The sequence below is a fragment of the Coenobita brevimanus genome, chromosome 91 (assembly GCF_032717465.1).
Source record: "Coenobita brevimanus isolate Jiangsu-jjx chromosome 91, ASM3271746v2, whole genome shotgun sequence".
NCBI lineage: Eukaryota > Metazoa > Arthropoda > Malacostraca > Decapoda > Coenobitidae > Coenobita > Coenobita brevimanus.
The window spans coordinates 20534673-20559541 of record NC_137044.1 but is presented as its reverse complement, the minus strand read 5'-3'; positions in this window follow the sequence as shown (position 1 = coordinate 20559541).

Genomic DNA, 24869 nt, shown 5'->3' with positions numbered 1-24869 from the left:
TTCTAATGGAATCCCAGTATTTATCACTCAGTTTAACCACCATGTATTCACCCGATCGGGATGTTATGAGTCCATATTATATTTACAAATCATACTAGATAGATAAATAGACAGATAGACAGCTCTATGCGAGCCTGGGAATGGGAAATGATCTTGCAAGTTACACTGAGGAAAAGTTGACGACAGATTAGGAAGTAGCCAGTCAGGATATGATGCATTTAGTTTGTCAGCGATACGCCAGGTGAACACACATACACACATACTCACACACAGGCTTCTAGAACTTTCCAACCACAGGGAACACACGTGACACGACTCCTGTTTCACCAGAATTTAGGAAAGAGAGCTCAGAAGGAGAGAGGCCATAGAAGTGGCAGGGAGTGGGAAGAAAGGCTTAGCAACTTGGAAGAGAGAGAGAGAGAGAGAGAGAGAGAGAGATAGGGAGATAGCTAGCGGGACTCTACTTTATACTTCGCTCTGTGTGAGAGACTTGTTAATATTTCCAAGACAAATAAAAGTAGTCCCATACTATTCTTTATCTCTCCTTTGTCATTGCACGACAAATGGGAAAGAAGATTATCTACTTACAAAGCTACTCAAGTATAACAACCGCTCGTCCACAAGTCTAATATATATAACTTCTCTACAAGTAACTACAAAGTCTTTTTATGACAGGGAGTGTTTTCAGAACAATTTTTCACTGTGTCATAAATGATCGTCCTTGTGCGCGACTTTAGCACCTCCACTGAGTACTTTGTTATGGGCGTGTTTCGCTCATTCTAGCCGTTAGCAACTGCGGCTCGACACTTGCCTTTCTCTCAATTTGAAGTCAGTCAAGATTTGTGCACCGTGGAAGCAGGTAGCGTGTGCGGCAGTGTACTTCCTCAGCAACGACTCCCAGTTCCCGCTGCCGGTGTTGAATTCCAGAGACTCAGTGTGTGCAGTGTCCTTCCTCAGTTACGACACCCAGTCATCCGCTTTGTCCATTTTTCTGATCAGTATTTCTTTTCATTTTTTCCTAGGTTTAAGAGTTAGCTTTTGAGTGAGCGAGTGAGTGCGATCTTATTTTGAAATCATTTTGAAATGTAACGTAAATTTATTTTATTGTAATCAATTAATTTAACAGTTCTTTTTCTTGGGCTTAATGTAATGTAAACTCGTGTTTTATTTTCCATATTAAGCTTATTTCACTTATAGCTCCTAGTTTGCATAAATGCTTTGCTATTTATAACTGGTACTTAGGCCAGCCCCTTTATATTAAGCTTAAAATCCGTTGTGCAACCAGGAGTTAATGCATCAGCAAGAACCTGTTATCATTAATAGCATTAGTTATTGATTGTCAGGGGTGGAGTCACTTTCTCCAGAGGCCAACAGTACTAATAAACAGCACGAGTGAGTCATTAGTCTCTGCTGTGTACTGTTGAGAAAGTTTATAAATTCTCGTCCTTACAGAATCGGTGAAGTAAGCCGGCATAAAGTAATCATTGCTTGATTTTCACAAGACAATTCATTGTCGCTGTTCTCAGTATTATTGAATATTCTTTAATACTGTATACTCTTTAAAAACCCCGTGACAGTGGTGAACATTGATATCTCCTAAATTGGAGATTTCAGAGAGAGGAGGAATGAATAGAATGTGTTCCATTGTAGATGTAAGATGGTCGACGAATTTTTGATAGTCAGTAGAATTAGGGGATAAGTAAACAGCACAGATATATTTAGTCAGAGAATGACAGGATAGCCGAAGCCAGAGTGTAGAGAATTCAGAAGAATCGAGTTTTGGAACACGAGAGGAAGATAAGTCGTTGCGCATATATACACAATATCCACCTTTGGCTTTGAAATGAGTATACAGTAGAGAAAGTAGGAGGATACAGCTCATACCTCACGATTTGACACACTGGCCTCTGACTGTGGTTTACATCCTCATTTAAAACTCCTGGCACTAAATCGTGTCATTCAAAAGGCTGAGACTTACGGAGTAAATAAATGAGATATACCAGGCCACTCTAATAAAAAATTGAAACTCTCCACTGGAAATCAGCAATACCAATATTGTATCTAGCGCAGCATTAGTATGATTTTAAGAAAATATCTGTTCTGTCTGCATGTATAGATATGAATGCAGATAGAGGGAGCATATCTATGTTCCCCAGTTGTACATCTTAACTTAACCTAACCTATCTTTCTAACCTAACTTTTTAACCTAACATATCCTAAACTAACCTAACCTAACCTATCCTTGGCAGCATAGGGATAACCCCCAGTGAGAGAGAGAGAGAGAGAGAGAGAGAGAGAGAGAGAGAGAGAGAGAGAATGATAAAGAAGAGGAAGGGAGGGTTACCAGTAAATTACTAGAAAAGAAATACATACCGGTAATAGTGATGAATATATACCGGTAGTTGAAGATTATCTCTTGGTTCAAATTATTCTGTTATATACTTCAACCTCTCCATATTAACAATCATGGAATAATGATAATGTCAGTGTCAATATTAATCAAAGCACTTTTGTTGCATATGAGGAATTATTATACCAATAATGTATTTTTTTACAATAGAAAAAAGTAACTAACTTTTTGGAGGGGGGGATGTAATGCCAAACCTTATAAATGTATATACAGGGTTGGTGGCTTTTAACCAATGGTTTAAACCAAGCATTCTTTTTTTTTTTTACCACATCTCTCTCTCTCTCCTACAATTAAATTTTAAAAAATTTCAATTGCAAAAGTAAAAGAGGTCTTCCATGCATTTAAGACAAGTGTAACTGACTGATAAACGTTGATAAAAGCATGTAAGAGAAGTGTAGCTGGCTGATAAAAAGCTGGCTGATAAAAGCATGTGAGACAAACGTAACTGGCTGATAAAAGAATTTGAGACAAATGTAGCTGGCTGAGAAAAGCATGTGAGACAATTGTAGCTGGCTGAGAAAAGCATGTGAGACAAATGTAGCTGGCTGATAAAAGCATGTGAGACAAATGTAGTTGGCTGATAAAAGCATGTGAGACAAATGTAGCTGGTTGATAAAAGCATGTGAGACAAATGTAGCTGGCTGATAAAACTGTGTGAGACAAATGTAGCTGCTAGATAAAAGCATGTGAGACAAATGTAGCTGGCTGATAAAAGCATGTGAGACAAATGTAGCTGGCTGATAAAAGCATGTGAGACAAATGTAGCTGGCTGATAAAAGCTGATAAAAACATGTGAAACAAGTGTAGCTGGCTGATAAAAGCTTGCTTTTAGACTAAATCAGGAACCATATTTTTACTTTTTTTATGTCTGAGTTCATGAACTGGTTGTCTTCGAAGTGCTCAGCACAAAAAAAAACAGAACTTCTAAGCAGGGAGTCGGATGTACTCCCCAGATCTGCCCTCCTCTCCTTGACCACTATGTTAACAACACTCAGTAACCATTGTAGTCTATAGATAAAACACTGAGAAATTACATAGCATGAGCAAAATAAAAAGAGCCTGATACCCCAGAACAACGCTCAGTAACCACTTGTAGTGTCTAGATCAGTGGTTCCCAAACTTTTTCTGGTCGTTACCCACTTTTCATACATGATCCTTGTCCATGGCCCCCTTTCCCCAACCATAACCCATGACTACAGTGACTGTCTACACTACAGTCCTACACTCATGTCGATATAAAAATCACTCTAGCAAATCCTGTAATTTTATTGATTCCATTTGTTATTTTCTCTTTTGTTAAGTATTAATAAAGAAATGTGTATTTTGTCTTAGCTGAATCTTATATATATATATATATATATATATATATATATATATATATATATATATACATATATATATATATATATATATATATATATATATATATATATATATAATTATTGAAGTAATCACAGGTGGGCACAAACTGATTATATGGGGAGGTGCACACGGTGATCAATGTTGCAACTGTGAATGGATAGTTAACTGAAAAATGTGAACATCCTTGCTGATACTCAAGATTCAAGACCAGGTTATCATACAGAATCCATAGTTTAGGAAGCCTTAGAATGAGATTGAGTTAAATTAACTACTCCTCTAATACATCTCTATGCCTTATTTTATGTCAACAACACAGAATCAGATTTAAAAAAAAAAAAAAAAAAAAAAGGTAATTACACAGGCAAAAAAAAAGAAAAAGAAAAAAAAAGGACGTATTACTTATGTGTCTGGCAGCAAGGCATTGCACAAACCTGTACTGAACCTGTGTAAGTTCTCTCCACTGACTACCTACTTGCTAAACTCCTTCGGTTCAGGTTATGGCCCCCTACATTCTGATATATGGCCCCCAGTTTGGGAACCACTGGTCTAGATAAATCACGATGAATTAAATACCAAAGCAACAACGAAAGAATAACCAACCATATCAACATTTCTGATAATTTCATTAGCGTGAACTTAGTTTAGATGTGATTGTCAATATATCACTCACCTTTCCTTGTCCCTTGGGAATCAAATAAAACATAATCCCGGCCTTTTTTGCCCAGAATTTCTGCAGTTAATAGCAGCACAGACATGACTGCCCAACATGTTTACATTCTCCAGCTCTTGTTTCCGCGCCTGCGGGTTGGGGCGTCACTGTCATCCAGAGTTACACAGGGATGGTGAGACTGTCCCTTAACAAGACCCATTCAAAGGCAAACCACAGAATTATTAAAGTCATCTATAGGTGAGCTGAAATATGGAAAAGAAGTGAAACTGACAACCTATCTGAGGAAACAAGAGCCTTGCAGATGAGAATCAGCAACCCAGGCAGAAGAAACCAAAACACCAACGATGTGGCAAGGATTTTTGGCATCAAGATGAGACAGGGGAAGGTCTCGATGGCGACAAGATCCCTGTCAGCTGAATCACCAAATGGAGTACTTGACCTGACAGAAGAAACACTGCAACAACTGAAAAAACACCCAATTGCAAGACAAGCAAGAGCCCAGTCAAAGCTTGACGAGAACTACACTCTGCCCAGTCCTATTCTATGTGACAGGATAACTGGAGATGTGGCGAGGGGTAGTGATGGTCCAAATACTCGCCTTCGCATTCGCAAATATTCGCAATTTTTCGCATTTGCATTCCCATATTATCATGCGAATATTTTGCGAATATTAATAGTGTAACACTATAAATCTTATAGAAAATCAATTAAAGAGTTAAAAGCATTAGTTGAACGGGTGTTCTAGGTTACTGTTGCCAGCCAAGCAGCTGTGCCAAGTTAGCTAGGGCTGCTTGCTGCATCATGCAGCGTGCCAGATTCCCAGAAAAGTCTGGATTTCTCCAGATTTTTTGCCTAATGACAGACTTCCAGAATTTCTCATTAAAAAGTGGGTAATCTCCAATTTTTAGCTTATAACTAGGAAAAATGCTCTAAATCTCAAGAATTTTTGAGAGAGAGAGAGAGAGAGAGAGAGAGAGAAAACGCCTGTCTGACGTGATCTGTACTGAGTCCGTTCAAAGTTCGTCCAAGACGTGTCTGATATCCCCGGGGGATGCATGTAAGTTGAGTTCTCGTCCCCCATCCTGGTAACATAGAATATTGATAGAAATACGTTCATTCACTTTTCTATGACTGAAACTCATACAGTGAAATTAATTCGTACAAACAAATAGGAATAACTCACGTTTCTATGTCATCAAGCAGAATATTCATATTGGCCTTTGTATTCACATACAATGTATTGAAAATTCATATTCATATTTGCATTCGCGAATGCTGAGAAACATACATTCGGACCATTAATAATGTGGAGGAAGGCAATGCACACACAAGGAGAGGCAGGACCGTCAGACCTGGAAGCCAGATCTTGGACAATAATCCTCAGCAAAAACAAGTTTGGGGAGGCGGCAATAGACCTGTGTAACACCACTGCCTAACTGGCGAGGAAGCTACTTTCAAGCCAGTGTAACAACACTAAAACACTGGCGATTTGGAGACTAATGCCCCTTGATAAGAATCCTGGATGTGGGCTCATCGGGGTAGGTGAAGTCTTAAGGCGGATTATAGGAAAATGCATTACGGAGTTGGTGAAAGATGATGTTAAGCAAACATTTGGCAACCTCCAAGTGTATGCAGACAAGCAGGAAAGAGATGAGACACAGTTCACTCTATGAGGAAAATATCTGAGGAAGAGGACTGCCATGCAACAGGCTGCTACTGGTTGATGCCTCAAATGCATTTAATTCTTTCAACCTAGAGGCAATGCTGCACAACATATAGGTTAAATGCCCAGTATTTGCCCTGTATGTACAAAACACCTACGAAGAACCAGCGACCTTTACATTATGAGTAAGACAGTTGATCATGATGTCGGTGTTATCCAACCCACAGAAGGAACTACCCAAGGGAAGCCCATTGCCATGGCTATGTACGCCTCGGCTATGACAGTACTGCAATAGATCAAATACGAGGCCACTAACATAAATAAGTAGCCTATGCAGATGATCTCAGAGGTGCTGGCAAGGTGGAAGATGTGAGAATATGGTGGGACCTTGTAACATCTCATGGACCTGAAATAAGTTACTATCCTAATGCAAGTAAGTTTATCTTGATCGTGAAACCAGCTTACCATCGAGATCCGCAGGATTCCTTCAGAGAGACAAAGTTCTATCTATCTATTGCCAGACGCCTCAATCCCGTTTGGGGTGGCCACAAACAAATCGCCTCCACGTAGCCCTGTCCCCCGCCATTTCACTGCCCTGCTCCCAACTCACACCCCCCTCTCTCATATACCTCTTCATCCCATCCCTCCATCTCATCCTCGGCCTCCCCCTCCCTCTTCCCCCCTCCACCTCACTCACATACACTCTCTTCGTCAGTCTCTCACCCTCCATCCTCTTCACATGGCCAAATCACCTCAGTGTGTTCCTCATAACGCTTCCTATCACATCCACATCCACACCACAACGCTTCTTTATATCCTCATTCGTCAGCCTGTCTCTCCATGTGACTCCACAGGCTCCTCTTAAATAACTCATTTCCACTGCTCTCACTCTTGACTTGTCTTTCCAACAACGACCAAGCTTCACTTCCATACGTTAGAGGTGGTATCACAATACTGTCATGTAGTAACTTTTTCACTTCCATGCTTACTTCCCTGTTATCACTGCTTTCAAAGAACCAGCAACCTTTCTTCCCTGCTGTACCCTTTCAAGCACTTCACCCTCCAAACCTCCATCCTTACTCAGCACACTACCCAAGTACTTAAACGTACTCGCATTTTCCAATTCCTCACCATCCAACCTCGCTGTACATTCACTGACTTCACCTCTCTCAAAGACCATCACTTTACTCTTCTCTACATTCACCTTTAGATTCCGTTTCTTACACACCCTCCCAAACTCATCCACCAAGCCTTGCAGCTCTCCTTCGTCTTCACTCAACAACACAGTATCATCTGCAAACAACAGTATAGGGAGTTTCCAAACACTATCCTCACTAACCAGGGCCAATCCAACATCCACTACCCTACCTTGTACCTCTTTTATTACCCCATCCATGTACAAATTGAACAACCATAGAGACATGACACATCCCTGTTTCAACCCAACCTTCAAGGAGAAAATTTCACCTAGTTCATCATCCACACGCACTGCAGCCTTAGCACCATCATACATACTCTTCACAGCATTCAACAACTTTCCATCTACTCCATATATTCTTAATACTTTCCACAATCCTTGTCTATCCACCCTGTCATATGCTTTCTCCAAATCCATGAAAGCCGCATACAACTTCTTTCCCTTCTCTAGAAACTTTTCCACTAAAGATCTAAGAATGAATATCTGATCTACACAACCTCTTCCCTTCCTAAAGCCTCCCTGTTCTTCTCCAACTAATTCCTCTGTTCTTTCTCTAACTCTTTCAATAAGTATCCTACCTTACACTTTTCCTATTATACTAAGAAGACAAATGCCCCTATGATTACCACACACTTCTTTTTCCCCTTTTCCTTTGTACAAGGGAATAATTATACCTGACTTCCAATCCTCCGGGATTCTACCTTCCTCCCAGGCCAATCTGCACATCTTCCACATCCATTCTACTACTATCTCTCCCCCATGCTTCAGCATTTCACCACACACTCCATCAGTTCCTGGGGCTTTCCCCAATTTAACATTCTTCATTGCTTCCACAACTTCTATCCTACTGATTTCTTCCTGTCTTCTCACCTCCCTCCTTCTCCCAGCCATTCCCCAGCCACTTATACTCGCATTACTTCCATCCTGTATGTTCAATAATTCCTTAAAGTGTTCTCTCCATCTGCTCACTTTTTCTCCCTTCTCCACTAGTAATCTACCATTTTTATCTTTCACTCCCCTGCTAACCTCACTTCCACCCTGTCTTACCCTCTTCACCTCTTTCCAAAACATTTTCTTACAGTCCCTCCACTTTACACTCAAATTCCTTCCAAATTCCTCATCCACTCTCTTCTTACTCTCTCTTACTAATCTTTTCACCTCTCTCTTTCTTTCTACATATAACTCTCTCTTCCGCCTCTCAACTTCTTCCACTCCCCTATTACTCATCCATTCATTGTATGCTTTCTTCTTTTGTGCCACAGCCTGTCTCACCTCTTCAGTCCACCACGCTGTTCCTTGCAACCCCCCTCCATCTTCTCTTCCTCCCACACACCACATCACATGCTGCACATATTTCTTCTGTAAATATCCTGCACACACCTTCCACGTCCCCCATCTGCTCCAATTCATAATTGCCCAATCGTTCCTCCACTTCTCTCTTATACTCTGCCTTTTTCTCATCATCCTGTAACCTTTCCACTCTCCTTGCAACTATTCCTTCCTCTCGTCTTTCCCTTCTTCTATTCCTCCATCTTACTTGCATTCTAATTCTGGCCACCACCAAGTAGTGGTCAGAAAGTCCACTCCCCCAACCTCTATAAGCTCTTCCATCCATTACACATCTTCGCATCCTTTCATCCACACACACATAATCAATCATTGCCTTCCTTTCATTCAGTTCACCACCCACTCTTCTCATCACTTGCCATGTATACCTGTGGATCATTTTATGCCTGAAGAGGGTATTGGCTATCACCAACCTCCTCCCAGCACAAATGTCCACTAACGCACTCCCATTCTCATCTATCTCTGCAGGCACACCCTACTCACCAACTATTCCATCCACCTTCACATTCCCTACTTTACCATTCATATCACTGATCAAAAACACTCTCTCATTCCTTCCAAACTTTTCCATGCACACTTCCACATTTGTCCAGAACTCTTCTCTCACTCTTCTAGCACGATCTTGCGTTGGTGCACACAATCGCCCACATTTGTATTCCAACTTTCAACTTTACCCACACAATCCTTGACCCAACTGATCCATACTGTCTTATGCTCTTCTTCCATCTTTTACTCACAAATATACATACTCCTTCATTTGCCCTCTCATTCTCACCTACTCCTGCACATATACCCCATCCATACTCCCATTCTCTCACACTTTCTCCTCTCCATTTTGTTTCAGTTATTCCACATACATCCACTTTCGCACCCTTAAGCACCTGGACAATCTCTCTCTCTTTCACCTCATCATTCGCTCCTCTTACATTCCATGTGGCCATTACCAAGTCCTTTGTCCGGTCCTGGGTCGTCATCGTTAGGTCAGTCCTTGTCCGAGGCTTCTTGTTTGTTTTTTTAGTTAGTTGTTTTCCGGGGAGGGGCACTAACCCTCCGCCAACACTTTTAGTCGCCTTTTACGACAAGCGGGGATACTGGGGGAGTATTCTTTAAAAAAACCCCTACCCCATTTACTACGCTGGGTGGTATTAAGGTGCAGTGAATGGAACTAAGGAATTCAAAGACAAATATGTGAGTGATAAGGTCAAGCCATGGGTAGAAGAAATACATTTACTATCCAACCATGCCAAAACAGAACCTCATGCATCATATACCACATTTACATTATGGTCCAAAACACAAATGGACCTTCGTGTGGACCATCCCCAACATAGAGTTGTTGCTATAACCACTGGAGGAAACTATCAGGGAACCATTCATCCCATCGCTAACCAATGGCCACATCCCCACACCAGAAAAGAGAAATCTTCTAGCACTACCACTGAGGATGGGAGGCCTTGGCATTGTAAATCCGGCAGCCATGGCAGACAATGAACACAGAAATTCACTTGGGCTCACTGAATCCTTGTCACAGAAGATCTGTGCCCAGGTTGAGACGAGTGACATCGACTGACAATGGCAGAAAGACATAAAGACATAAGTAAGCAAAGAACGGGAAGCAAAACAACAGAACCAGCTGCAGCACTTAACTGAACATCTTACTCGTACATCAGACCAGTGCAGAAGAAATTAAATGGCACAGAAAGCTGGAGCATCGAATTGGCTGACAACCTTCCCTCTCGAGGCAAAAGGCTTCTACTTCAATAAACAAGAATTGATTGACACCATATCCTTGAGATATGGATGGCCAATAGAAAACCCACTTCAACAGTGTGCTTGTGATGCTGTCTTAGATTCAAACCATGCAATAGAGTCCAAGCAAGAAGAGAGGCTTTGTGTGTGTTTGACATGATGAAGTACACAACCTACAGGAAATATACCATGATGTCACCATAGAGTCAGCTCTGCTCCTTCTAGACAACGAACACTTCACCCACAGAATAGCAAACACATCAAATGATGGAAGAGTGGATGTCAGTGCTCTAAGTCTCTGGACACGTGGGCAGAAGGCTTTCTTTAACATCAGGATATTTGATCCTATGGCAGTATATCACCGTGAACTGTCCCTCAAGGCTGCGCACAAGAGGGATGAACAAGAAAAAAAAACAAGAAAGGATCCAGCATGTGGACCACGGTCGATTCACTCACCTTTTGTTCACATCAGGTGGGATGGGTCCAGAAGCAGGGAGATCCTCCTCGAGACTGATGGAGGTTCTTTCTGAGAAGACGCAACGATCTCAGAGTTCTGTTATGGCCTGGATTAGATGTCGACTGTCATTCTTCCTCATGAGATCTGCACTCCTATGCTTCAGAGGCACAAGATTATCAGCCCTCAGGCCTGTCTCTCTTAGGGGAATGGCTTGCGAAGCTACTGTGGTCGAGAGCCATACTGACCAATGATTCCAATAGATTAATGCTTTTATAAGCACTGTAATGCTAATAAAAAAAAAAAAAGTAATAATAAAAGTAGTAGCATACGGCTGGAAACCACAGTCTTTCATGTGTTTGGGGCCAATGTATTTTATTATGAAGGTTAGTTTTAACCTTCACATTACGACTCCAAATGGTAATCTGTATTTTGAAGGTTGGTGTTGGTCTTCACAATATCATTCCTAAGTGGATGGAGGTGATTACTGTTTTGAAAAAGTAGTAGTGGTATTATTATTATTATTATTATTATTATTATTATTATCATCGTTATTATTATTATTATTATTATTATTATTAACTAAACTAAAAAAACAAACAATAAGCCTCGGACAAGGACTGACCAAACGATGACGACCCAGGACCGGACAAAGGACATGGTAATTGGAACTTGGAATTTAAGGGGAGCGAATGATGAGGTGAAAGAGAGAGAGATTGTCCAGGTGCTTCAGGGTGCGAAAGTGGATGTATGTGGAATAACTGAAACAAAATGGAGAGGAGAAAGTGTGAGAGAATGGGAGTATGGATGGGGTATATGTGCAGGAGTAGGTGAGAATGAGAGGGCAAATGAAGGAGTATGTATATTTGTGAGTAAAAGATGGAAGAAGAGCATAAGACAGTATGGATCAGTTGGGTCAAGGATTGTGTGGGTAAAGTTGAAAGTTGGAATACAAATGTGGGCGATTGTGTGCACCAACGCAAGATCGTGCTAGAAGAGTGAGAGAAGAGTTCTGGACAAATGTGGAAGTGTGCATGGAAAAGTTTGGAAGGAATGAGAGAGTGATTTTAATCAGTGATATGAATGATAAAGTTGGGAATGTGAAGGTGGATGGAATAGTTGGTGAGTGGGGTGTGCCTGCTGAGATAGATGAGAATGGGAGTGCGTTAGTGGACATTTGTGCTGGGAGGAGGTTGGTGATAGCCAATACCCTCTTCAGGCATAAAATGATCCACAGGTATACATGGCGAGTGATGAGAAGGGTGGGTGGTGAACTGAATGAGAGGAAGGCAATGATTGATTATGTGTGTGTGGATGAAAGGATGCGAAGATGTGTAAAGGATGCAAGAGTGTATAGAGGTTGGAGGAGTGGACTTTCTGACCACTACTTGGTGGTGGCCAGAATTAGAATGCAAGTAAGATGGAGGAATAAAAGAAGGGAAAGACGAGAGGAAGGAGTAGTTGCAAGGAGAGTGGAAAGGTTACAAGAGGATGAGAAAAAGACAGAGTATAAGAGAGAAGTGGAGGAACGATTAGGCAAATATGAATTGGAGCAGATGGAAGACGTGGAAGGTGTGTGTAAGATATTTACAGAAGAAATATGTGCAGCATGTGATGTGGTGTGTGGAAGGAAGAGAAGATGGAGGGGGGTGCAAGGAACAGCGTGGTGGACTGAAGAGGTAAAACAGGCTGTGGCACAAAAGAAGAAAGCATACAATGAATGGATGAGTAATAGGGGAGTGGAAGAAGTTGAGAGGCGGAAGAGAGAGTTATATGTGGAAAGAAAGAGAGAGGTGAAAAGATTAGTAAGAGAGAGTAAGAAGAGAGTGGATGAGGAATTTGGAAGGAATTTGAGTGTAAAGTGGAGGGACTGTAAGAAAATGTTCTGGAGAGAGGTGAAAAGAGTAAGACAGGGTGGAAGTGAAGTTAGCAGGGGAGTGAGAGATAAAAATGGAAGATTACTAGTGGAGAAGGGAGAAAAAGTGAGCAGATGGAGAGAACACTTTAAGGAATTATTGAACGTAGAGGATGGAAGTAATGCGAGTATAAGTGGCTGGGGGATGGCTGGGAGAAAGAGGGAGATGAGAAGACAGGATGAAATCAGTAGGATAGAAGTTGTGGAAGCAATGAAGAAAGTTAAATTGGGGAAAGCCCTAGAAATTGATGGAGTGTGTGGTGAAATGCTGAAGCATGGAGGAGAGATAGTAGTAGAATGGATGTGGAAGATGTGCAGATTGGCCTGGGAGGAAGGTAGAGTCCCGGAGGATTGGAAGTCAGGTATAATTATTCCCTTGTACAAAGGAAAAGGGGAAAAAGAAGTGTGTGGTAATCATAGGGGCATTTGTCTTCTTAGTATAATATGAAAAGTGTAAGGTAGGATACTTATGGACAGAGTTAGAGAAAGAACAGAGAAATTAGTTTGAGAAGAACAGGGAGGCTTTAGGAAGGGAAGAGGTTGTGTAGATCAGATATTCATTCTTAGATCTTTAGTGGAAAAGTTTCTAGAGAAGGGAAAGAAGTTGTATGCGGCTTTCATGGATTTCGAGAAAGCATATGACAGGGTGGATAGACAAGGATTGTGGAAAGTGTTAGGAATATATGGAGTAGATGGGAAGTTGTTGAATGCTGTGAAGAGTATGTACGATGGTGCGAAGGCTGCAGTGCGTGTGGATGGTGAACTAAGTGAAATTTTCTCTTTGAAAGTTGGTTTGAAACAGGGATGTGTCATGTCCCCATGGTTGTTCAATCTGTACATGGATGGGGTAATAAAAGAGGTACAAGGTAGGGTGGTGGATGTTGGAGTGGCCCTGGTGAGAGAGGATAGTGTTTGGAAACTCCCTGTACTGTTGCTTGCAGATGATAGTGTGTTGTTGAGTGAAGACGAAGGGGAGCTGCAAGGGTTGGTGGATGAGTTTGAGAGAGTGTGTAAGAAACGGAATCTAAAGGTGAATGTAGGGAAGAGTAAAGTGATGGTCTTTGAGAGAGGTGAAGTCAGTGAATGTACAGTGAGGTTGGATGGTGAGGAATTGGAAAATGTGAGTACGTTTAAATACTTGGGTAGTGTGATGAGTACGGATGGAGGTTTGGAGGGTGAAGTGCTTGAAAGTGTACAGCAGGGAAGAAAGGTTGCTGGTTCTTTGAAAGCAGTGATAAGAAACAGGGAAGTGAGCATGGAAGTGAAAAAGTTACTACATGACAGTATTGTGATACCAACTCTAACGTACGGAAGTGAAGCTTGGACATTGTTGGAAGGACACAAGCCAAGAGTGAGAGCAGTGGAAATGAGTTATTTAAGAGGAGCCTGTGGAGTCACGTGGAGAGACAGGCTGACGAATGAGGATATAAAGGAGCGTTGTGGTGTTGATGTGGATGTGATAGGAACACACTGAGGTGGTTTGGCCATGTGGAGAGGATGGAGGGTGAAAGACTGACGAAGAGAGTGTATGTGAGTGAGGTGGAGGGGGGAAGAGGGAGGGGGAGGCCGAGGATGAGATGGAGGGATGGGGTGGAGAGGTATATGAGAGAGGGGGGTGTGAGTTGGGAGCAGGGCAGTAAAATGGCGGGGGACAGGGCGACTCGGAGGCGATTTGTTTGTGGCCACCCCAAACGGGATTGAGGCGTCTGGCAATAGATAGAAAAGGTTATTATTATTATTATCATTATTTGTAGTAGTAATAGTAGTAGTAGTAGTAGTAGTAGCAGGAGTAGTAGTAGTAGTAGTAGCAGGAGTAGTAGCAGTAGTAGTAGTAGCAGTAGTAGTAGTAGTATACTAGTAGTTGGTGGATAGAAGCCCATTCTATAATATGTACTATGATAAAGCGACATATGACATCCTTCCCCTGCTTTGTATCTTATACAAGTTTTGGAGGAGACTGACCCTAAAAATAATGGTGGAATATTTTATATAGTGGCAGACATTATCAAGTAAACAGACGAACTGATCTGACAAGTTTCGTTGAAATACATGAGCTCACTTTCCTCGATTTCTGATCTTTTTTACTTTTGGAAGGGGGGCAGACCCATAAAGAATCACTGGGGGTCACCTTCCCCAAATATCGCATTACAAATGAAAGTCCGTCGTACAGCACGTACTAAGATAGCAAAGCCGTATCTGCCCTCCTTTCATTAATTCTGAGAATTTTTAAAAGGTTAACTCCCGTAAAAATCACGTTTGGAAAAAATTGTTTATGGTGGAAGATTTTCGGAGGATCAGACGAACTCACCTGGTTCGTTTCATTCAAAACCTGCGTCTCAAAAGTTTTCGAGTCTATTCTTAACAGAAAATTTTTAAAGCATCTTTCCTATCACAGCCTTCTTTCTGACCGCCAATACGGGCCCCGTCAGGGACGCTCCACTGGCGATCGTCTCACCTACCTTCCAGACTCCTGGGCATCCTCCTTTCGGGACTTTGGCGAAAGCTTTGGCATTGCACTTGACATCTCAAAGGCTTTCGATCGAGCCTGGCATAAATCTTTAATTTCCGTACTGCCCTCTTACGGTTTCTGTCCTTCTCTCTGTGCCTTCATCTAGAGCTTCCTTTCTGGTCGTTCTATAGCTGCTGTTGTAGACGGCCACCGGTCTTCTCCTAGATCTATCAACAGTGGTGTTCCTCAGGGCTCTGTCCTATCACCAATTCTTCCTTTTATTCATCATTTATCTCCCAAGCTGAACATCTAACCCAGTCCACTCATATGCTGATGATTCTCGTAACGCCCATCTCAGCAGTTACTTCAACAAACAAGGGATGAGGTTGTGCCACACCTAATGTCTGACTTGGCTCATATCTCTGACTGGGGTAAAAGTAATCTTGTTGTTTTTAATGCATCAAAGACTCAATTCATACACCTATCAACCTGACAAAATCTTCCACAGGAATACCCACTAATATTTAATAATATCCAGCTCAATCCTGCATCATCCTTGAACATGCTTGGGGTTTCATTCTCTCGGCACTTATCTTAGAAAGATCATATTACATCATCATTATCATTATCCAATCTTACACTGCCCCATGAAGAGCGTAGGAGCTCGGGGCTAGGCGAGTTGGTCCTGGCATTTAAGATGAGAGTGACCAGCCTCACTTATCCCTGAGTGGCATTACGTGAGCAATAAACCCCAACCATCCCTTGGATATAAACCTTCACCAGCTCAGTCCAGTTGGAGCGCCGTAATTACCCACTAAACCGCGGGCGACAACATTTGGTTATATGGTTACCACCCAGCGTAGTAAATGGTTCCCTGGTGTACAGGAAACCATTTGGCATGTCACTCAGTGTAGAGTCACCCACAGGCAGAAGAAGAGGAAAGAATGAAGGCAACAAAGACAGAAGAGGGAGTGTAAAGCCACCTGTAGGCAGGAGGACAAGGAAACAATGAAGGAAAGAAAGAAGAGGACGGAAGGAATGAAGGATGGAGGAGAGGAAAGGACATACACCCGAGAGCAGCACTACATCGAGTGAGTGGATTTTGAACTCCCCCACCTACCACATCTCTTGTATTACATCTCTTGTAAAATCTGCTTCCAAGAGATTGTGTGTGCTAAGCCGACTTTGTACATTCTTTACCCCTGCACAGTTGCTGACTTTATACACGGATTTTATTCACCCTGTGTAGAGTACAACTCTCATGTGTGGGGAGGCTCCCCACATACAGCTCTTCTCAAGAAGGTGGAGTCAAAGGCTTTTCTTCTCATCAACTCTCCTCCTCTTACTGGCTCCCTTCAACTTCTGTGTCTCTTTGTTGCACTGTTGCATCTTTATATCCTTTCTATCGCTACTTCAATGGTCACAGCTCCTCTGAACTATCTGTTTGCATCCCTCCACCTCCACGATGGGCGCGTAGCACCCGTCTAGCAACAAACTCTCTTCCCTATTCTGTCCAGCTCTCTAATGCAAGAATTAACCATTACTCACAGTTCTTCATTTATGCAACAGGCCATCTCTGGAACTGTCTTCCTCTGTCGGTATTTCTACTAACTATGACATCCAGTCTTTCAAATGCGGTGTGTCCAGCCATCTCGATATGAACAGATCTTGAATCATGCTCTTTTTTGTATTGTTTTCTCTTGGAAAGAACGTTTCCGGGCTCCTGGCCTTTGGTTCCTCCTACCTTGCATAAACAAAAAGAGCCTTGGAGAAGCTGAGGCACACACACACACACACACACAAGGCACAGAGGAGACCAGACGCACGCCGACATCGCTCCATACACAGCTCCTGGCCAGAGGTATTACCTAAATTTGTATCTTTATATGAGTCAAGCTCTGTACCAGGTTAGACCAAATGGTGTTCTAATATAAAAAAAAAAAAAACAGAAAAGAAAACAAATTAGAGTAAGAATGCGCACAGTCAGCTGATCTTTGTTTAGTTTACAATCTGCCCCTGGGAATGTAAGTACCATATGTGTTTTTAGTACTGCAACATGGCCACATACTTTAGTAAAGCAAATTTGGAAAAGAAAAGGGATAAAGGTAGAAAGCAGGACGATGATTTCTACCAAGAACTGGTTGAAATGGAGACTCATAACAAACTGGTTGAGTGAGTACACAGGCTTGAGACTGCATTTCAAAATGAAATTGATGAAATTAAGAAACAGATGCACTTGCAAAAGGAAGAAACAGAAAAATTAGGAAAAGAAGTCAACAAGAAAGACATAACTATAGGAGAGCTATCAGCTGAAGTGGGTACACTTAGGAGAAAAGTTAGTGAAATGGCAAGTACAGTGGTCAACTACGAGAGTATTATGAAAGAGTTCAAAAGTGATACAGAGACAATTAGGCAAGTAAGCAGTCTGATAGATCAGAGCAGTGATATTGAGGAGAAGATAACACAGGTAAATGAAGCTGTGCAAAGCTACAAAAATGATGTGGAAACCACATATGCTGAATTGGTCAAAGTAAAGAAAGACTTAGAAACAAGGGTGGAAGAGAAAAGCATTAAAAAGGAAGTGAAAAGAATAATCCAAAACAATCCTAAGTTAGCCAGAGATTCAGTACATATTAACAAATCTATAGTAATCACTGGTACAGAAGAGGAAGAAGTAAAAAACAAGATCTCAAGAGACAAAAAGGAGATGGCAAATGTAATAGGCATATTGAAAGAGGTATCAGAGGAAATCTGTAGTAAAGACATAGAGGAACACAAAAGGTTAGGGAAATACGAGAGAAGTAAATCAAGACCCCTAAAGGTAACCTTCCAGAGTGTAAACACCGTGGAGGAGATACTAAAAAATGCAAAGAATCTTATGGAAAATGAGGAGTTCAAAAGTGTATGGATAAAAAGATGCCTAATACAAGAGGAACTGGAATTACTGAAAGAGAAGAGGGAGGAAACAAAAACAAAAAATGAGGGAAGATCAGAGGAGAACACATTTTTTTACAATGTAATTGGATTGCAGGTACGAAAGTGGTACATAAACAGGAAGAAATAAAAAGGAGGAAGGTAGTAGAATCATGTCATGACAAGTATATAAACAAGATGATTAAGTTGATATACTCAAATGTGGATGGAATGGTATCTATATTATTAGAGATGAATGATTATGTCAGAGAAAATGAACCACATATAATATGCGTAACTAAACAAAATTAACACCAAGGATATCCAATGACATCCTAAACTTAGAGGAATATAATATATGGAGAAGATATAGGAACTTAAAAAAAGGAGGAGGAATTTTGATATTAACTAAGAAAAATCTAAAAGTCAAAGAAATATAATTAGACATACCCTCACAAGTAGAACTGATTGCAGTAGAGATAAATATATCTGAAAGGAAAGTAATTGTAGCCAATTTGTACATGCCACCCAGATCAAACACATGGGAAAGACTAATATGAGGACCTGGCGGAGAGTACAATTCAGAGTTTAAGAGCCTTACTACATAAAATGGAAGAGAAATAAAAAAGAATTATACCAACTGGAGATTTTAATACAAACATAAATTGGAATACTCTAGACATAATAAGCCAAGAAAGCTGTTGGGACCAAAAGCTCCTGGATCTTGTGCAAGAGTTTTTCCTAACGCAACATGCAAGGGAAAGCACCAGAAAAAGAGGACTCGATGTACCGTCAGTGCTAGATCTCATATTTACTAGGCAAGAAAACGATATTGACAATTTAATATATCACCCTCCATTCGGCAAAAGCGACCATGCAGTACTAAATTGCAACTTTAGGATTGCATATGACATAGATAACAGCAATGAAAGTTACAAAAAGTCTAAACTATAAAAAGGGAAAGTATCATGCCCTAAAGAAGTACTTCTTAGAATTAGCTTGGGAAAAGGAGCTTAGAGGACAAAATTTAAATGCTATATATGAAAAATTCTGTGAACTTTATGAAATAGGAGTCCAGAAGTACATCCCACAGCACAAAGAAGCAGAAAAGAAAATAAAGAAATGGTTCAATACAGAATGTAAAAAATCAAAAGAAAAAAGAGATTTGTTGTGGAATAGATACAGAAGACACAATAGTGAAAGGGCATATAATAATTACAAACAGGCAAGAAACGATTATACAAGAATAAGGAGGGAAGCCCCAAAACAGTTTGAGGAGGATATCATAAATAAAAGTAGTAATCAACCAAAGCTATTTTACAGCTACATCAGAAGCAAAACCAAAGTAAAAGATAAAATATAATCCATTACGGGCGATGGAATCACCTATACACAAGAGAAGGATATTTGTGAAGCACCAAACAAGAAATTCCAATCAGTTTTTACAGAGGAAAAAAATTTTGAGAGGGATTATGTGGAACATGCATGCCCACACATACTACCAGATATACAAACATCAGAAAAAGATATACAGGAGGAGCTAAGTAAATTAGACAATGGAAAAGCAAATGGTCCTGATGAAATTTCATGTTGGGTGCTATGTGAATGTGCAGAGGAGTTAAGTAAACCATTATTTTTAATTTTCAAGAAATCCTTGAGTCAAGGTAAACTACCTGATATCTGGAAGAAAGCAAACATTGATCCCTTATTCAAGAAAGGAAATAGACAAAATCCACTTAACTACCGACCAGTATCACTAACCAGTGTTGTAAGGTATTAGAAAAGTTTATAAGAAACGCTTGGGTAAATCATCTAGAAGAACACAATATGATAACAGAAAGACAGTTTGGTTTCAGAAAAGGAAAATCATGTGTTACTAATCTGTTGAGCTACTATGACAGAGTAACAGACACATTACAGGAAAGAGAAGGATGGGTGGACAGTATCTATTTAGATTTCAAGAAAGCATTTGACACAGTACCACACCAAAGACTTTTGTGGAAACTATGCCATCAAGGAGGAATTCGAGGCAAACTGTATTGTTGGATGCAAGATTTTCTCATGAAAAGGAAAATGAGAACAGTACTAAGGGGAAATTACTCATCATGGAAAGAAGTGACTAGTGGAGTACCACAGGGCTCAGTGCTGGCACCAATCATGTTCCTAGTATATATAAATGATATAGACAGTAACACTGGAAATGAAACCTATCTAAATATGTTTGCAGATGATGCAAAAATACAAAGGAGAATTACTAACACAGACTCTTGTAAAGAGCTACAAGAAGAATTAAATAAACTTCATGAATGGAGTAGTACATGGCAAATGGAATTCAATGTGGACAAGCGTCATGTAATCAAGTTTGGTAAAAGTGGAAAAAGACCTGATTGGGATTATATGTTAGGAAATAAAACCCTACACACATCAGAAAGAGAGAAGGACCTAGGTGTGATTGTCAATAACAGACTATCTCCGGCTGACCACATCAGTGAGAAGGTACGGAACATGTATACACCGCTTGCCAATATGAGAATAGCATTTACATACATAAATGAAGACATGCTAAGAATGATAATAACGTCATTCATCAGACCAACCCTGGAGTATGCATCAGTAGTCTGGAGTCCTCATCTCAAAAAACACATAGACAAGATTGAAAAAGTTCAAAGGGCCACTACAAGATGGGTACCAAGCTTAAGGGATCTAAGCTATGAAGAAAGACTAAATAAACTGAATCTACCAACACTACAGGAGAGAAGGAAAAGAGGTGACATGATTATGCTATATAAATGCATATCAGGGAAGGAGAAAATAGACATAAATGATTACTTAACGTATGGGGAAGCATCAACAAGAGGACACTGCAAAAAATTGCATAAAAAGAGAGGTGATAAAGACGTAAGGAAAATTAGTTTCCCAAATAGAGCAATTGATCAGTAGAATGCTCTACCGAATGAAATAGTGTGTGCCAAAACAATTCACAAATTTAAGGATATGTACGATAAATATGATTTAAGACACGGGACAGTACGAGTTTGACTCATTCCTGTAAAGATACAATTAGGTAAGGTAGGTAAGAACACACACACATACACACACACACTGAATCTCGCGGAACGATTTAAGGCGAGTTGCAGTAAATGATACCATCCTGTTCTGCCGGAACGATAAGCCTATCCATCTATCTATTGCCAAACGCCTTAATCCCGGAAGGGATGGCCACAAACAAATCGCCTCCATGTCGCCTTGTCCCCCGCTATTTCCCTGCCCTGCTTTCAGCTCACATCCCCCTTCTCTCACATACCTCTCCACTCTACCCCTCCATCTCGTCCTCGGCCTTCCCCTCCCTCTCCTCCCCTCCACCTCACTCATACACTCTCCTCGTTAGTCACTCGTACTCCATCCTCTCCACATAGCCAAACCACCTCAATGTATTTCTCCTAACTCATTCTATCATATCCAGATCCACACCACAACTATCCTTCACTTTTTCATTTGCCAATCTCTCTCTCTCTCTTTCCATGTACAGTAACTCCACATGCTTCTCTCAAATAACTCATTTTCACTGCTCTCACTCTTGACTTGTGTCCTTCAAACAAGGTCCAAACTTCACTTCCATATGTTGGAGATAGTATCACAATACTGTCATGCAGTGACTTTTTTACTTCCATGATCACTTCCCTATTTCTTATTACTGCTTTCAAAGAACCAGCAACCTTTCTTCCTTGTTGCACCCTTTCAAACACTTCATCCTCCAAACTTCCATCCTTACTCATCACACAACCCAGGACTTAAATGCACTCAGATTTTCCATTTCTTCATTCTCCAACCTCACTGTACACCCAATGACTTCATTTCTCTCAGAGACCATAACTGTACTCTTCCCTACATTCACCTTTAGCTTCCGTTACACACTCTCCCAAACTCATTCACCAAGCCTTGCATTTCCCCTTCATTTTCACTTAACAACAGAACAGGAAGTTTCCAAACATTACCCTCTCTCATTAGGGCCGCTCCAACTTCCACTGCCCTACCTTGTATCTCTTTTATGACCTCATCCATGTACAGATTGAACAACCACGGAGACATGACACATCACTGTTTCAATTTAACATTCAAACAGAAAAATTCACTCAGTTCACTATCAACATACATTGCAGCCTTAGCACTTTCATACATGCTCTTTCACGGTATTCAACAACTTCCCATTTACTTCACATATTCTTAACATTTTCCACATTCCATGTCTGTCCTCTCTGTCATATGCATTCCCAAAAGCCATGAAGACCACATACAACTTCTTTCCCTTCTCAAGAAACTTTTCCACTAAAGACCTAGGGATGCATATCTGAGCTACACAACCTCTTCCCTTCCTAAAACCTCCCTTCTCTTCACCAACTGATTGCACTGTTATTTCCCTAACTCTGTCAATAAGTATCCTACCATAAACTTTTCCTACTACTTTAAGAAGGCTAATGCCCATATGATTACCACACACAACTTTTTCATCTTTTCCTTCGCACAGGGCAATAATTATACTTGGCTTCTAATACCCCGGGATGCTACCCTCCTCCCAGGCCAAACTGCATATCTTCCACATCCATTATACTACCATCTCTCCCCCATGCTTCAGCATTTCACCACACACTCCATCAATTCTTGGGGCTTTCCCCATTTTGACATTTTTTACTGCTACCACTACTTCCATCCTACTGATCTCTTCCCCCCTTCTCACCTTCCTCCTTCTGCTAGCCGTTCCCCAACCACTTATACTCGCATTACTTTCATTCTCTATGTTTAACAGTTCCTTAAAGTGTTCTATCCATCTGGTCACTTTTTCTCCCGTCTCCACTATCAATCTACCATTTTTGTCTTTCGCTCCCCTATTGACTTTTATATCACCCTGTCTAACTCTCTTACCTCCTTCCAGAACATATTCATACATTCCCTCCACTTTACTGTACACTCAGATTCATTCCAAATTCCTCATCCACTCTCTTCTTACTCTCTCTTACTGATCTTTTCACCTCTCTCTTCCTCTCTACATACAACTCTCTCTTCCGTCTCTCAGCCTCCTCCATGCCTCTGCTTCTCATCCACTCAATATATGCTTTCTTCTCTTGCACAACATCCACCATGCTGTTCCTTGCACCCCCTTTCGTCCTCTCTTCACCCCGCACACCACCTTACATGCTGCAGTCTTCTTCTATGGTTATCTTGCATACACCTCTCACCTCCCCCATCTGCTCCAAATCATATTTGCTCAATCGCTCCTCCACTTCTCTCTTATATTCTGCCTTTTTCCATCCTCATGCAACCTTTCTACCCTCCTTGTTTGGACTACTTACTCCTGTCCTCCCCTCCTTTTATTTTTCCATTTCATTTGAACCTTGACTTTCACCACCACCAAGTGGTGATCAGAAAGTCCACTCCCCCAACTTCTGTATGCTCTTTGATCCATTACACACCTTCTCATTCTGTCATCCCCACACACATAATCATATTGCCTTCCGTTCATTCAGTTCACCACCCATCCTTCTTAACATTCACCACCTATACCCCTGGACCATTTTGTGCCTAAAGAGTGAACTAGCTATCACCAACCCTCCCCACACACATTTCCATTAGAACACTACCATTCTCACCAACTGCCCCATCCACCTTCACATTCCCTACTTTTCCATTCATATTTTCAACGAAAAACACACTCCCATTCCTCTCAAACTTTTCCATGCACGCTTCCACATTTGCCCAGAACTCTTCTTTCACTCTGCTTGCACAATCTTGCGTTGGCGCATACACACACACACAGTCGCCTACGTCTGTAATCCTACTTTCAGTCTTACCCACACATCTTGAGCCGACTGGTCCATTCTCTCTTATATTCTCCTTCCATCCCTTGCACACAACAGTACATACACCTTCTTTTGCCCTCCCATTCTCACCTACAGTACTTGCGTGCATATACCCCATCAATACTCCCACTCACTCACTTTTACTTCACATGTAGTCTCAGTTAATCCACGTAAGTCCATTTTTGCACACTCAAGCACCTGGACAATCTCTCTTTCACCTCATCATTTGCACCCCTTACATTTCATATTGCAATCCGTACCATGTCCTTTGTCCTTTCCTTAGTCGTCACCTGTTGGTCTGTCCTGGTCCCAGACATTTTGTTTGTCTTTTACGTTAGTTGTTTTCCGTGGAGGGGCACTAACCCTCCGCCAACCCAGTTGCTGACACGTAGGGAGCACGTTTTGGTTGGTTATAAGGTTACTATCCAGCATAATAACTGATTTCCTGGTAACAGAAAATCATTTGGCTTGTCACTCAGTGTAGGGTTACTTTGAAACAGAGTATGACTACACAGAGTGAGTGGATGATGGGCGCCCCTACCAACCATCAAAGATGTGTTATACCATTAATTCTGTTGGAGAACTCGAGTTTCATGTGCTGAGGGATGCTGAAAACTGTAACCAATCTATGTAAACAAATTATGACCTGCCCATGCAAATATCTTGTTTAATAAAACTAATCAACCTTGTTGACATTCAAATTCAAAACTAAGCATATCTCCCCACGGATACAGTAGACCCATGTATGTTTCAATGCTTGGGGGCAAAGAAAAAGCAGAGAAATACCAACCTACATTGACAAGGAAATGGCAGAAAGAGAAAATTCTTTCAAAACTGCCAAATGTCAAATCAGAGGGACAAAAATACTATAGAAAATTCTTTAT